The 17,076-nt window shown below is 42.6% G+C and overlaps 1 protein-coding gene across 5 annotated transcripts in view; it reads right to left on the bottom strand.

Annotated features, from left to right (window-relative positions):
- TNC (tenascin C) overlaps positions 1-16,842 on the bottom strand; it is a 91,272-nt gene extending 74,430 nt beyond the window's left edge. For 4 of the 5 annotated variants that reach the window (XM_045563838.1, XM_045563842.1, XM_045563839.1 and 1 more), the window contains exon 1: positions 16,647-16,820. The gene's annotated coding sequence lies outside the window, so the exon portion shown is untranslated. Of the gene's footprint in view, positions 1-16,646 lie in introns of all 5 variants that reach the window. The other variant, XM_045563840.1, reaches the window with a different exon arrangement.
- Positions 16,843-17,076: the final 234 nt, after the last annotated feature.

Raw genomic sequence — 17,076 nt, 5'->3', positions numbered from 1 at the left:
AAGGAAAGGAGTTATGGTTCAAGACCAGACTCAAGCTCTGTCTATATAATTTCTAAACACCTGGCTCATAGGAGAATACTATCAGTCCCTGGAATCAGAACCTGTAGGTACAAGACATCCCGTGGCTGCTATGGAGATGAAGCAAGCTGACAGACACTTTGGAGATGCTGTCATTTCTCAGTTATCATTGGGAGAGGGTTCCAGATGCCTTGAAGGCTTCTAGAAAGCCCTATTGCTATCTCTTACTGAACAAATCTATCAGTCCTTCAAGATGTAGGTCAAAAAAATCTGTTATTGAAATTTTTCCCAGTTAACTTCAACCAAAATCGATCTTTTCTTCTTCTGAATTGTCTGAGGAATGATCTAATATTATTTCCATCATATAGTATTAAAAAAAGATTTGGCATGGCTTTATTATGTATGCATACCTCCCTCTCTTAGGAAATAGCTAATTCTATCTCGTATTTATGTTAGACTGTCAGCAGTTGGTTTGTGTATAGACTGTCTGTAGACTGTGAGTGTTATGAAGGCAGGAACTATATCTAAGGCGCTCATCTGTGAATGTCCAACACCAAACACTGTCTAGAACATAGCAGATACACAATGTATTTGTATCAAATAAAATGAAGCTGAATATATTTTTTTGGTTTGAACTTATACATACAAGAATTAATAAATGAACAAATACTCTTATTTGTTCTTATATATATAAATATATATATTTGTTCTTTTATATATATATAAGTAGTTCTCTGATCTCTGCTAAAGCAAGATGCATCAAGGAATTTATTGCAGCTTCAATTCTGTAATTAGTAAATTTCTTTCATTTAGTTATTGAGTACTTGCTCTGGCCCAGAAACCACACTAAGTACAAAGGTTACCAAAAGTGACCAAGACAGACCTGGCTCCTAACCAATGAGATTTCAGTCAAAACCCCAGGGACTTTTGAAAGCTAGCTGCTTTGAGACAAGGTTCTGAATGACCAAAGTAAACTCCTTTGTCAGGAGGTGGACTTGACCAGGTCTATAGTACACTTAGCATGAAAATTCGGTTTTGGTGTGAAGGAAGCATCCTGAGTTATTAGTCAGTAACCCTCCCGATTTAATTGCAGAATTTGTTGTTTCTTAAATCTAGCCCTCCCTCTTTTTGAATTTTTATCTTCATTACTTATTTTTAAGTTCCTGGAGATTTGACCTTTCATGGGGTTAGGTAGTAGAAAGTACAATATATTGAAGATCTGGAAAAGAAGCTCTCAGTCCCACTTGTGCCAATCAGGTCTGACCAGCAAGGTCATTCTGTGATCTTGGGCAAGTCACATCCACTCTTCATGCCTCAGTTTTTCTTGTAAAATAAGCAACTGTGTATGGTTTCCAATCCCGGGGTCTCTTTGTTTCTAGCAACCATTGTTAATTTGGCAATATTTCTATAGAACTTAATTTTGGATTTCACTTTCAATCCAGTCAAATGGCTAATATTAAGTACAAAAGCCCCCAAATACTGAGTGTTTCTTTCTGTAGTTGTTTGGCTTGAGTATTGGTGGTGCTTCATGGCTTCCTCTCTCCTATCCCTTGGACAGAAGTTTCCTTACCAACCAAATTAAATCCACAAAGTATTGCTATCCAGACACAATGATGAGATTCATATTTGTGGTTTAGAATACTTAAGAAAAGCTCAGATGAAATATGACTAGATCCATTGATACATTCAGACCACAAACTGCCCTGGTATGGTCTGGTTTCAATTTTTGAAATAAAACTTCTGCAGAGCGCTTTCTTTTTCTTTTCTATTTCTTGCCTAAACAGAAAAGAAAATAAAAAATAGGTCTGACCAAGAGGCAACAGTATAGATTCCTATAAAATTCTGGAAAATTGTTTCAAAAATCGATTTGAATTCATTTCCCAATAAAACATGAGTCCTCTACTGTGGCCTTCATCCAGAATCTTAAGAAATCCAGTTGGCTCTTTCACAAGTATTGGAAAATGGATTCTTAAGCTCTTGAGCCAAGGTTAATAAATTAATGAGCTTTATATAGGAAGGACAGGTTACAAGGTTAAAGGATGACACAACCCTAAATAAAAAAACTTCTGAATGGGGCTCTGTGACATTCTGGCTTTTATGAAACTGTTGTTAGCCACTCAATGCTAGAAATTTAGTCCCAAAAGACTTTAAAAATCCGTAAGAAGTCACTATGATGGAAGAGAGAAGAGTATAGCCTTTAGAATCAGAAAAACCTGAGATCACATTTTACTTACCTACTGGGAAGCCCTGGACAAAGTACCATAACTTTCTGAGTTGTGGTTTATTCAACTATAAAATGGAATCTCTCCAGGGTTGTCTAAGACAGTGAATAGATATTGGAGCTATAAATGCCTGGAATATTAATAATGAATGTCACTCAGATGTTAGTATCTCTTCTTTTCTCTCCCTTTCCTTCTTGTTTCCCCTTTATTAGAGAGCTCCACAACATTGGGCATATTAAAAATGACAGTAATATTGTAGAGGTGGTTCAAACATTGGTTAAGAGGTGGAATAGGTTTGGGATAACAATTATATTTCAATGTCAAAGAGCTAATATAGCTACCTGGAGCTGCTTTGAGAGAGATTCTGTGGTCACGTTTTGGACTCAAGGGGAAAAGGAGCTGGCATGGATTAGCAATGTCTACTGTAGGTATAAGAGTGAGGGAGTGTTGATATGTACAGCAGATATTTGTCATAGCAGAATCAGACAGGTTTGGAAATCTTTTCCAACCCAATATGCTGATACTCAAATGAATGGAATTCTGCTTGACTGGGGTTTGCAGCAGCAGGAATCAGATGGAGCCATTGGGAATTACAAAAGCCTGTATAAATCAAGTTCAATGCACCTTGATACATTTTGATAGAAGGTAACTGCTGAGATGAAAACATATCTCTAAGACTGGAAGCAGGACCCTGGACTCTCTGGGAAAACTAAGACTATTCCAATAATTAATTTGTGTGATCCCAGGCAAAGCAAGCACACTTCATTGTCTACTTTCCCTTTCTCAAAATGGGACCCAATATTACAATAACAGCTGACATTGGTTGAGCACATGCGTGCCAGGCACTGCTGTATGTCTTATGTGGATTATCTCATTGAATCCTCTCTAAGACATTGGAGATAACTACAGTTTATGGATGAGAAAACTGAGGCTCACGCACCTAGAAAGGGGGATCAGGAACTTAATCCAGGTGAACTGACTCGTGTTATAATGACGTCAAAGGGTGGCTTGCATGACTAAGTTAAAAGGGCTAATTTCAAAAGGATCCAGCCGTCTGGGCCCAGAATAAGTATAGTCAATGAAACATCTTTATGATTTATAGTTAAAGCAAGAGAAGCTGCACAAAAGCCTGAAAAATAAGCGATATGTCTAATCCTTGACTTGGCTTTAATTTAGTTGTGCAACTTTAAGCAGCATTTTCTAAAGTCGAGGGGAAAAGATTTCCTAATTAAATGTTTGGAAAAAATGTTATTTTAAACTAAGCGTTATTTTAAGCCAGACAAATTACACAGCTTTCTTTACTTTAGGACTTTTCAGGACCTTTAATGGATTCGTGTTCATTGAAAATCTCCAAGAAGGGGACAGTTTATAGAGTGTTTCCCAAATTTACTTGATTATTCTGTGTTTGAAGTAGGTCACAGGATTAGGTTTGATGGCACACAAGAGGGGAAGTGCTGATATAGAGCAAATCCTAGACCCTTTCTCCTCTCATTTCTTCATATATTAGACGGGAGTGATGATATACCTAGTTATGACCTACCTGTGACAAGGTGTGAAGCTCCAGGATAGATGATCTTGGGCAATTCAAACTAAGAGTGACACAAATAGGTTAACACTTATCCTGTGCCTGGTGCTTAGCAGATGCTATTTAGTCACGATGCCAACTGTACCAGTTAGGGAACATTGTTTGTGTTTGACTGGTAAGAATACTATAGGCTTGAGAAGGTTAAATAAGATGCTTAGTCAGTAAGGATTTGAGTCAGAATTAAGAACCCAGTCTTATTATTCCAAACTCTATGCTCTTTCTGCTATACCAAGTTTATCTTTTGAAGTAAGATTCATTGTTCATTTTAAACAATTACTATTTATAGCATAAATACCAGAGGGAAACCCAACATCATTAATATAAATAAACTTGTTGGATTCCTACAATGGGACAATGTGGGAGGGTGGTGTTGGGGAATTGGGGTGCACACGACTATTTTATTTACAGTTTCGAACTTGAGAGAAGGGCGTGAAGCCAAATGCACTGTAATATCTATGTCTCAGGCAACTCTTTGAAGGCCCCAGGGAGAGACTGCTTTCCTCAAGTCTGGCCTGGAGGGAAGGTTAAGTGAGAGGAAGATAAAGTGAGAAGTAGCAGACAGGGGAGCTTAAAAAGCTATCATTTCTGGAAAATTGGGCCTCACACTATGCACTATCTAAAAAAAGTACGGTTTCCAAGAAATCAATCAAGGCATGAGAACATTTTAGAGGGTCTGGAAATTACCACTTTCATTTTTGAAATGAATAAACAACTAAAAAGAAAATGTAAGGAAAGCAAGGAATGGGGGGAAGTCCTTCTAGTCCTTCTGATTTAATTCAGCACATGGCAGAGTCAAGAAATTTAGCCAGAGAGAAATAAAAGTCAGAGGGAGGCAGGGGCAAAGAGAAGATTAATCACACAGATGAACCACCTTTAAGCATTCTTCTAAGCTTCCTTCAGGTATAGGGTTGGCATTGTGGTTTTGGAGGGGGACTTGGTAGATGAACTTTTATTTCTGCCTCAATCTCTTTATATATAAGTATGATAATAACCAACTTGCTAGGTTATGGTGACTGGAAATTAAGTATAAAGATTTAGCACATTGACTGGCAGGAGTCAGTAAACATTTTCTTAAATGACTGGATACTATTGGTATTAATTGATCAACACATATGTGCACATACAGTAGTAACACTCATTGGGTGTTGGGCAGGTTGGAGGGGAGGAAGGGATGGGTATATTCACACCTAATGGGTGCGGTGCACACCGTCTAGGGGATGGTCACACTTGTAGCTCTGACTAGGGCAGGACAAAGGCAATATATGTAAACTAAATGCTTGCACCCCTCTAATATGCTGAAATATAAAATAAGAAAGAAAAAAATGACTAGATACTAAATATGCTCAGCTTTGCAGTTAGATGATCTCTGTTGCAACCAGTCAACTCTGCTCTTGTAGAGAAAGTAGCTATAGATAATACATAAATGAATGAGCATGGCTGTGTTCCAATAAAACTTTATTTACAAAAATAGGCTGCCCCCTTAGGGTTTGCTGACCCCTGCTGGAATGTAGTAGTTATAAATGACAGCTTCTATTATAGAACCAAATACAGATTAAAACTAAACAGAAAGGAAACTAACATTTTGTTGAATGCCTACTACGTACTTGTTTTGTGCCAGTCTTTATGCTAAATGCTTTTTATACATGCTATCAAATATCTTGTCATTCATCATGACAACCTGGTAAGATAGGTATTGTTACGCCTATTTGGGAATAAAATTGAAACTCAGGGAGGTTCAGCGATTGGCTTAAGAGGCAAAGCCAGCTTTTGGACTCTGATTTGCAGCTCTAAAATTTGTGCCTTCAACTACATTGAACTACACTGGCCTGACTACTCAAGCAACTTCCTTCAGTTCGTATTAGGTGAAAACTCAAATTTGCACTGCTTGATAAAGAAAGAGATCAGAGTCCAAATGGATACCTTCACCGTTTATTTCCTACACTTTCAGCAACTCTCTGGTGGCTGTCCATGTGTAAGCACCAAAATATTTGACCTCTGTCTTTTTCCCAGAGTCTCTGGCTGGATCTCAAGTTTTATACACTTCCTCTTTGAAGAATGCTTAGGCCAAGGTGTACTGTTTACAAACACTAATTAGTTTCTGGGCAGATGTTGGCAAGTTTCCATTGGCCTGAGATGGGGTCCCAGAGTCTGCTGAGGCCTGGATGTGCTCTTCGATTATCTTAGCCAAAAAGAGTTGCTAATTAGGATGATACCCTGCTTATCTCTACCTCAGAGCTAGGTTTTCCTGCCTGGCATGCCTATTTCAGCCCAAGTGGTTTGTTTGATGAGTCAGAGCAAATTTATAGTCCCTTTAAAATCTATGAAGCCATGTAATCCATTGCAGAATTTCCCAGACTATGTTCCAAGATGTTTTCAGGTAGGCGTCCTATGGAAAAAGATATCTGTGTTCAAATAAGTCTGGGGATACTGGGTTAACCAAAGCTGAACAGATTAATTGCTGCAGGATTTCTCAGAATATACATTCCACTGCCCCAAACCTTCCATTGGATTCTAATCACGCTCAGAATAAAATCCAAACTTGTAGCCATTGCCTACAGAGCTCATTCTCTCATTTCATTCAGATGTTCGCACAGACAGCACCTCCATGTCCCACCCTATCTACAAGAGTACCCCTGTCACCACCGGTCATTGTTTATTCCCTTACTGTGTTTTATATTTCTTCTTAGCAACTATCGCTACCTGAAATTTTACTACAAGTTTATTTGATTTTATTGTATTGTCTGTCTTCTGCCATACTATGGTATGAATATTTGTGTCCCCCCAAAATACCTATGTTGAAACGTAATCACCAATATGATATTAGCTGGTGGGATCTTTGGGAGGTAATTAGGTTAGAGGGAAGAGCCTTCACAAATTGATTAGTGTCCTTATAAAAGAGACCCCAGAGAGCTGTGTTGCCTCTTCTGCCATGTGAGGACACAGAGGGCACCATCTATAAACCAGGAAGAGGGCTCTTCCCAGACACCAAACCTGTGGGCACGTTGATCTTGGACTTCCCAGGCTTCTGAACTGTGAGAAATAAATTTCTGTTGTTTATATGCCACCCAGTTTATGGTATTCTGTTATAGCATCTTATATGAACTAAAATGTCCCACCAAAATGTAAACTCCATGAATAAAAGGATCCTACCTGTCTTGTTTTCTGTTGTATTGCCAGCTCTTACAACTATGTATTGAATGGACATATGAGCTGTGAATTTCCAAGAACAGGACACGGTGTCAAATGTTCCCCAAACTAATTTGGCCTACTCATGAGAATGCTATTCCACAGGACACACTTTAGGGAACTGCCACTCTAGTGGGGTCGTATCACCAACAACCATTTCAACAACAGGTAACAAACAACAACAGCAAAACATTTACACTGAGGGCTAGTTTATGTGCTAAACAATGCACGTGCAATAATCAGTCATCACAATAACCTTCTGAAGTAGGTGATACTATTTGGCTCTCAATATGGATGAGGAAAATGAGGTTAGAGAAGTTAAGTAACATGGCCAAGTCCACAAAGCAAGCAAATATGTCTTGAACCCAGAGGTTTCTGATGACAAAGCCGTACGCTTAACTATTATTCATTCCTTCCCCTGGGCTGTGAATTTCTCCATGTCCTAGGATAGAGAGTTCTTTGTCTCCAGCCCTCTCTTGAGCCTGTCATTTCCCCCACTAGTTGTTGACTGATCCTTTTTATAACCTCCAGATTTTCAGCTATCTCTTGTGACTCAGCCTCAAATCCCCAGACAGGACTCCTCTGTCCTTGGTACTGGTTTTTCCAAATCCCAAGCAGTTCATGCTTTTAATCTGAGGGCCATCTCTGAAAGCAAGGACATTCCTTGAAGTCTGTGTCCTGAGACGACTTCCCATCCCAGGGCTGGGATGGCTCCCTCTTATCACATGTTGTGACATCACTCTGCATAGTTGCAAGCCTGGAAGGTGAAGCATGAAAACAACTGCAAGTTCTTGGCTTTCTGAATAAATCCTGGTGAGGAAGGGGATGTCCAAATCTGTGACGCAGCAAGGACTCTTGTCAGTTGTTGATTAATTTTACTCCAGTTGCGCTAGGTTCCAGATAAGCCAGATACAAATTCTCCTTTTTAAGCACTACATTGTCTGGAGGGGTTGACCTATGAATAGATGGATAACTCCAGAATGATAAGGGAGATAATGGGAAAATCATGGGGTGGGATGGGATGACAGGAAAGGGGCATCTAATACACTTGGAGGAGGTGATAACTGAACTGAATTTTGAAAGAATATGAATAGGTGAAAAGCATAGGGAAGGATATTCTAGGCAAGAGGGAATGGTATTTAAGGACAAAAAAAGCATAAAATTCATGTGAAGAGCATGAATTACAGCTGGAGTACAGGATCTGTTTAGAGACTAGGAGCCAGATCATGCAAAGTTTTGAATGCTACGCTGGGGGTCTGAAATTTTCCTGCAGGCAGAAGAGGACCATTTGGAAATCTTGAGGCCTAGGAATGTTGATGTCTGCAACCCAAGGTTGAGGGATAGATTGAAGGGGAAGGCTAGGGTGAAGGGGGCTAATGGGTGAGCTGTTGTCATGGCCTGTTGGGTGATGACCAGGCCTGAGGTGGGTTGATGATGAAGGGGGCGGGTGATGGTGGAGACAGTGGGAGGCAGTGAACGGATTGACTTGTCAAGGCAGCAGACATTACAAAATTTTGCAGGACGGGGGTGGTAAGAGAAAAAGGAATTAGTCCCATATTTTACTATTCATTATATCTGCTGAGAGGAGTGGGTTGCAGGGAGGGTGGCTTACTTTTGAATGAAATGCATTTGGAGTCATGGCCTTGGAAGACCCTGCCCTGGGATGATATTCAAGAGAAATGAGGGCTGCCCAGTGAATTATGACAGTTAATGCAAAACACCAGATTCTACCTTACACATGTACGAAAAGCTTAAATAAGACCAAGTCCACCTTAGTGGCTGCCATAATTGTTGATTCCTCATCAATAGAAGTGCAGATGGGTTGAGTAGACTTATTATTGATAAGAGGTTGCCAGAAATTTGGTGACCATGGATTGTCGGAGGCTATGGCAGGCAGACTCAAGAGGGCCCCACTGATACAGCCTCCTGGTATTCCCATACATGGGTAACTATTTCCTCTTGAGTGTGGGTGGCCCTAACCAACACAATATGACTAAAGAGATGGAATGACACTTCCACGGTTAGGTTACACAAGATTGTGATGTCCCTCTTGTCTGTAGTGTCTCTGTCTCCCCTGCTGGCTTTGATGAAGTAAATGGCCTTGTTGGAGAGGCCCACATGGCAAGGAACTAGGGGTGGCCTTGGACCAACAGCCTGCAAGGAACTGAGGCCGTCAGTCCCACAGCCGTCAAAGGGTGGAGTCCAGCCAACAGCCACATCAGTGAGCTTGGAAGTTAATTATTCTTCAGCTGAGCCATCAGATGAGACCCCAACCCTGGCTAACTCTGAGATGATAGCTTCATGAGGGCCCATGAAGCAGAAAATCCAGCTAAGCATGCTCAGATTCTCGACCTATAGAAACTATGAGATAATCCGTGACTATTATTTTAAGCTACTAAGTTCTGTGGTGATTTGTTACACAGCAATAGATAACCAATACAGAGTTATTAGTTATCCTTAGCTCAATCTGTGTGAGCGAAGGCTGTTCAGAGAATAAGACTCTGTTCAGTTTTCTTTTCCAAAAAATGTCTTAACTCTGCAGGTTTTTATGTTGTCCCTGGATTCCGAGAGGAAGAGTCAGGAGACCTAGGATTCCGCCCTGACCCTGCTGCCAACTGGCAGGAGACCTTAGAAAGAGCTAGCCCTTCTCCTCGTCTCACTTTCACCCTCTTTAAGACGAGGGATGTTAAACTAGGCCAGCAATTTATAAAAACTTATTTATTTATTTATTTTTTGCCACAGAACCCTTTCTTCAAATGGAATTTCATGAGGGATCTCAGTGTACAAAACAGATAGAAGTACAGGGGCTTTGGTTGAAGTAAGGTCGAGTGGAGCCCCACACTTGGCCTCCCATCCCTTCATGGCAACCCCCAAATCACCTCTGGGGTGCCTTTTCAGATCCAGTGTGCAAATTCCTGGCTTAGAGGCTGCCCGTCAGCCTTTTCATTTCAACATTCAAAGGGTTCTAGAGAGATATATATTTTTTAATTTTTAAATAACCAACCTGTACATTAGAGCACTCTTCTATAACTTTTCTACACTTACTTCCACATGACCATCCCACGACCCTGGGCATCTCAGAAAGTAGGCCACTTCCACTGGGGTCTGCGCTAATGGTGACTCTCCCCATGCTGGGTCTCTTTTTGGCTTCTGGAGCTCCCTAGCAGGTGGACCTCCTTTGTTGCATCAGATCTCCTTAGATATTTGCTGCCATTAGATTGTCTTTTCCCAGGGGGAAAATCATGTCTTCCTTCTCTAGATGTACTCATGTCCTTTTTTTAAAAAAAATATTGTTATTATTTTGTATCTTGGTGACTACAGTGGATGCTGTGTTCCCAAGGCTCTCTGGCTGGAAGGGACCAGTGGAGCTCTGGGCTCTCTCATTCCGGCCGTAGTGTGCTGTTCCTGCAGGTGTTGTTACTGTTGTTACATGCATTCCTATTTCATTGTGTGCCTGGCAAAGTTCCCCAGCGTGCTGCTATCCGCCAGGGTTTCCCCATGCTGTATCTGTGCCCTTAGAGTTTGGAACAAAGATATTCCATATCTTACACTTAATGTTCAGTTTCTACCATCTTTTTTTCTTAAGCTACCAGGCATGGTTTACCCGTTTACACGCCTCTGGGTCATGAAATTTGAGCTCTCCTGCTTCTCCAAAGTATCAGCTTCCCCAAAGTCCACTGCCGGTAATTCACTGATTTGTTTCATTTCTTTAAGTGTTGCCCTCACTACCTACCTGCCCCTTTAAAATGTAAATATTCCTCTAGCAAGTAGCCTGCTGTCTGGACCTTTTTTCTCACCTGGAAAGTGGGACTAATTCCTGGGTCATGTGGCGCAGTGAGAGAAGCAGCGTGTGGGGAATTATGCGTGAGGAGAAACACCAACGCCACCGCTTTCTACTTTGTGCAAGTGACAATCTTTCCAGGCCTTACTAAAACAATGTATACTAGCTAGAACAATAAGAGAGTGCTAAACAGAAAAGTTACCTTATAAATTTACGAATTCACAAGTATCCTACTTTGTTAAAAATACGTCTTGCATGTGAAGATGCTTCATAATTCATAGAACAGAGTTGCCGAAGCAGTGCAAAAAAAATACTTTCAGAGGCAAAGCTGTCTTACTACCCCATTTCCTTGGGGACAGTGGAGAGTTTCAACAGTAAGTCACCAAGGGTCTGACACCTGGCAGCAGATGGCTAGACTTCGGGGAAAACAAACTCCAGCAGACACAGCTCCTGCCTCACTGATGCTCTTGACCTCAATGGCATACAGTCTACTGGGGCAGAGGAGACGATCGTGGGTTAATCCTGACACACAGGAGTCAGTGGGAGAAGCAGAGAAGAGCTGGAAGAGTGGATTTAAGGCAGCCTGCAGGGCAGGCCTGGCTTCACTGGGGCAGCACTTGCTTATCTGTGTCTACAGTTCAGGTCTCAGGCTGGTGGGAGGGATGCACTGTGGGCGGGTCTTTGCCCTCACGCAGCTCACAGTCTAGTAGGGAAAACATCTTACACTAGGAATCCTATGCTGATTATTTCATTACAGTTTCTGCAGGAGGTGAAATCTGAAGGGGCAAGTTGAAGATAGCAAAATGCCACCCTGCTAAGGGAACATCAGGTCTGAAAGACAGGCTTTTGACTCTTTCTTAGCTTTGCTGTGTCTGGCCCTCTCTCTTGTCAGAGGGTGAATAGAATTATGGTGCCGGGCACGACTTGCTCACCCTAATGTTTCTAACCACCTTTTCAGGACTAGCAACTGGGTGTGAGTTCTATTCCACCGATCATCCTCTGTGTGGTGTTGGGTAAGCCACTTAAACTTCAAGATCCCCACGTTTCAATGGGGATGGGGGAATGATACCTACTAGAAACTATGGCTGATGATGAAATGGCATGATGCCTGTTGAGTACTCAGCAAATGGTAGCTAGTATGATTATCCCCTGGTCCCTCCTAGAAGAACATTTTAGACACATTCTTGTAGAAGTTAGCAGCAGCCAACTCATCTGCTCTAGGGCAAGAGGTGAACAGTGGTTAATTCTGAAGCCAAGCTGTCTATTTTCAGAACTTATGAAATATCTCTGGCTCTTGGCATAGGGTATTTGGGGAGGGTTAAAGGACCAATCAGAGCTATTTGAGTTACCATGGCTACATAATTAAGAATCTGTGGACTTCAGGAAATTTCAAAAATCTGAGACAACTTGGCATGAAATATATATTTTTTAAAGATTTCCACTCACAAGTAGACTAAAAGTATCCATGGAAGGGATTTTCCATTCATGACCTGCTTTTGATATGGGTATTTTGTTTTCAGTCCATGGTGAAGGGTCAAAGAGAGTGATGATAGTGCTGTTGCCAACGGTGAGCAGAGGCTGGAAATGTGAGATAAGAAGAAAGGGAAACGAATTTCTAGGCTTATGGGCATAATTAAAAAAAAAAAATCTGGTCATCAGGGTAATAATCAAGTAGGTATGTGGACTTTTCTCCTCTACAAAGATGTCACGAGGTGCGCATGGGCCCTTATGGTAGGTAAGGCCACCACTGCCTTTTGTGTTGGGTAGAATCATTGCCCGGGTTTGCAGGGGGCTGGTTTCATCACACTTTGAGGGGATTTTCCTCCTTGGAAGGCAGCCTTCATCTAATGTTTCCCACATGTTGAAAGTGTTCAAATTGGCCCAGGATTAGATTCAAGGGGATTCCCTGACGTCTTCCCAGAGTGAGAGGTGCTTGAATCCTAATCTTCTCTCTGAGTCTTCTGTTGAATTTGTATCTGCGTTTTGGAGGCTACAGCCATTTCCCAAAGGTCCTGGGATTTACTGTCCCAATGCTGGGTCACACTGATTTCACTCTATCTCCCAGTCAGCCCCTTTAAAACCAGATGTGCCGCTCACCTGGCTCCCAGAGAGGGTGCAGGTACAGCTCTGGTTTCCCAATCAGGGCTCCCACCTATAGAGCACAGAGAAGTGTGTGCCTACTTTTCTGGAATGAAAACCAGCAGTAGTGACCTGACTGCTACCTCTGGTTTCATTCTTCTCTCTCCCAGGGCTGAAATTTGAACTTTTCTGTTTCCAGGCAGAGAGTTGCACCACCACGAGCTGACCTTTTCTGAGCACCATGAAAAATGATACATGCAGGGCTATTCTGTAAAATCAATAGACACCAGTGCCAGCTGGGGGCTTCTCTACCACCTTGGACATTCACCAAGATACTGCTTAAGGTTCCTGCACTCAGTCAGCCCAGCCTGACTTCAGGAGGCAACACAACATAGCAGAAAGAGTAGCAGGGTTTTAGTTAGAAAACTTGGGTCAAAGCCAACTCTGCCCCTCACTTATGGAAAGACCTCAGATGAGTCACTTAATTTTTTTGAGCTTTGATTTCTCTATCCATAAAACGGAGCTAGTAATTAATAATTTGCATTGTTAGAGTGAGAATTAGATGAGAAACCATAGGCAAACCCTCCCATCACGTATGTGTTCCATAGCCCTCGATATTAACTTTGTGTGTGCCTGTGTGTTTTATCATCACAAAGACATTGCATATTTAGGGCCAACTAAATGTTTATAACCTACTTTTTACATTGCAAACAAGTGGGCTTCAGTATGGACAGGCTTGTGCTTTAGGTTAGCTGGATATTCTTTTTCTATAAGAAAGCACAGCTAGATGTCTATAGGAATCTAGGGAGAGGAGAGAGTAGGTGTTCTTAATTCATTGTAAGCACTAGAAAGGGTAGGATTAAGGGGGATATGTTTTTCATTCTGTCAGCTTGAATTCCCTTTCCAGATTCCATTCTGGTTATATGATCAGGCTACCGCTGAATTTATGGGTGGCCACAGTCTGCCTGGAGGGGCGTGTTTAGTCAGAAAGGAAGTGTTTTCCTTCTAAAGGCAGTGCAAGAAGCACAGAAGCATTTAGAAAGAACACGGCAGAATATCTCTGATTTGGTGACCTGGGTCTGCAACCTGGCTCCCTCATTCCGAGTTCTAGGACCCTGGAAAAGTTACTCAATCTCTCTGCTCACCAAGCCCTTTCTTTTTCCAATAGGCACAGTCCATGCCTCAGAGATCTGTTGTGGATGTTTAGTGAGATGGTGTCCACAGAGAGCCTATAGGTTAGAGAGTAGGCTCATCATATATTTTGGCTATTACTGTCATTAAAATGAATTAACATAATGAGCCTTGCTTAAGCCTTTTAACTTCTCACACATACTCATGTCTACAGCACTATTTGGGGAATTGCTCCTACTCCGGTTATAGAAGGTGACTCAGAAAGGCAAAAATTCCTGTTGAAGTGCAGAATTGTGACCCAAATGCACACCCCCTGGCTTCATGATTCGTAACTGTGTTTCATGTTGTTAAGATTCTGTGGAAATGTCCCAGAGGCTAAGAGCAATGGAGTAAGTTTTAGACCCTCTGACCCCACGTCAACCAAATCAGGCCCCCATTCACCTGTCATATACTCAGGTTTTACCCTAAATTCATTTGATGACTATTTCGATTGTTAACAATAAGTTTAAAAATCATTGTCTTAGAACATTAGTCTTGGACAAATCCTTGTCAATTGATAAGCAGAAAAACCAAGAAAAGCCTCCATTTATTAAACCCTTCCCATGTGTCAAGAGTTCCCCATGTCTTATCTCATCTGAATGTTGCAAGAGCCCTGTGGGATATAGACTGTCATCCTCTTCATATGAATGACAAAGCTAAGGGCTGGGAGGTTAGTAACTTCTTGGAGTGGGGGGAGAGAGGTGGTCAGTGGCAGATAAGATAGGGAAGCAAAGTTTTTTAAATAGAGCATAGAGGAAAAAATATCTTCAATGACTGTAAAGCTTGGCAACACCCCTTTCAATCTTTATCCAGTTCACCCAGAAAATACTCACATCACGCACCCTTTTGTTCCCCCCAACTCAGTCATCTTCCTGAAATGCACAGGGCCAAGATTCACTAACTTGTATCTCTTGCAAAGGGCTCGGATGCATATGATGCCAGCACACTTTCCACTAGTTTATTTAGGACTGAACAAACTTTTCTCCAGTCCCGAATTGGGCTCGCCATATCCCAGGACAAGGTGGAAACTGGCTGGGGTGGGCAGCAGTTTTTGTTTCTAAAGCACATATGGGAAAAGCTCCATAAAAAGGAGAGAGAAGGTCTATGAGAACATGAAAAAGAGGCATTCATTCTGCAGGCAAGCCTCCCTGTCTTGCTCTCCCTCCGGACAGAAAGCATTTCCAACTAGTCCCCAGCAGCAATGCACTTTGTAGCCGACAGCTTTAGAATCTGCAAGTGCCTAAACTCAAAACCTAGTGATGTTTTGGAATCAGCACACGACATTTACATCCAGCCCTGGGCTGCTACCTTTTCTCCCAAGCTGTGCCAACACAACCTCCTGCTTGTAAAATACAGCCAAGTCTCCGACCTGCCAGTCGCCTGCCTAGTAAGACGCTCTCAGACTGGGTGAGATAAAAAGACGGGGGCTGGGGGAAGGCTGAGGAACCGTGCAAGAAACAATCGGCAACTGGCTCAGTGCCTCTTTTAACTTCCAGAGTGATGGCAGTTTTTGGCAATGACAATGATGATCCAAACTTCCAGTTACTGAGCACTCACTGCCAATCTCTTTGTACCTCATTTTCTCCTCGTAACAACAGATAGAAGTTATTGTCCCCATTTTAAAGAAGTGGAAACTGAGGCTCAAGAAGGTTATGGGTTTTTCTCAGGGTCATATGCATGGTGGAGGTGGAGAAAAACAAAGTTGCCTCTGGCTTGGAAACCTGAGCGCTTAATCCCCCCATGACAGTGATGGGTGAGAGGAGCCCCTGCGTGCTTTCCAAGGTCCACCAGTGGGGAGGTAGGCTCCCTACCTGGAAGTTGTTCCTCAGGGCTTTCTGTGATGAGAGGTGACAAGGGAGGGGTGATTCTAGAGAGATGTAGGACACCACTAGCTCTAAGCACCTCAAACATGCATATGTACCCCACCTGAGGGTCAGTGAATCAGGAGGTATCCACAACACAACCCCCCGCCCTTAAGAACCAAAGCTGGTGTTCACCACTCTTGGACTGGCCCTAGGAGTCCCCCCTTCTCTCCTGCCCCAACCTTCATCTCTTTGCAAGTTTGACCACAGGGTAGATGCTGCAAGGATCAAAGGAGGGGATGGGTACAAAACTCTTTGTGAACTGTAAAGGCTGTTTGGATGTGAAATTTTGTTGTTCTCTCTAAAATTGTATCACTCTGCCCCTAATCCATCCCAGAGTAAGGCTATGAGCAAACTCCCCTTTAAAACTTTACTTCCCTAACTCTCAAAGAAAACATATCCACAGGTGAATTGTCTAGGCAAGGCATTAAGAGAAAATTCTTACTTTTCCTCTGCAGAACCGCAGAGATAAGAACTTTACAAAAAGTTCCTTCCAAGTGTGAGTACTCATAGAGCTAAAAAAACATACAAAAATGAAAGACAGGGGTGGGGAGCCCGGGGGGATGGGGGCCAGTCAGAAACAGTAAGGTGCATCTGATCATAACCAGCAACGCATACCCGCTTTTGCCAGCAGTGAAAATAAAGCAAAAGTTTTATAACGATAAAACCACAGCCTGTTTGGTACCACGAATGCAAACAGGACATCACAACGATCTTGGGTGATGGGAGTGAAACAGGCTTACCTTTCCGCAGTGGGAGAGACCTAGATCCTTGAGTGAGCCGGGTCCATGGAAGAAGTACCTGGGCGAGAGCAGCCGCGGGTTCCCACGTGCGTGGCCCCCAGGGTCCCCCCCCAGCCGCGCTGTCTTTGTGCCGACTGGAGGCGCGGGCGCGTGTCTGCGCGCGGGAGAGGCGGGTGACAGTAGGCAGGCTGTGGCCAGCGCAGCCAGCTTTGGCTGGCTTATATAGCGAGCTCCTTCCTCTGTAATGGGACGCCTCGCCTCCAGACATCCTTTCCCACTTTTTCAGTTGGCGAATTAAAGGAACAGCCCTCCCAGCGGAACGGGGTTAGCTCATGAAAGACGCACTCGCCCCTGGCTCTCGGCCACGGAAGGAACCCATTTGCATACAATTTATGGCTAAAGTAGGAATTCCTGCTCCCCCGCCTCCTGC

Source organism: Lemur catta, chromosome 10 (genome assembly GCF_020740605.2).
Source record: "Lemur catta isolate mLemCat1 chromosome 10, mLemCat1.pri, whole genome shotgun sequence".
In the NCBI taxonomy this organism is placed as follows: Eukaryota; Metazoa; Chordata; class Mammalia; order Primates; family Lemuridae; genus Lemur; species Lemur catta.
The sequence above is the reverse complement of the archived record's forward strand: the minus strand, read 5'-3'. Positions and strand labels throughout refer to the sequence as shown.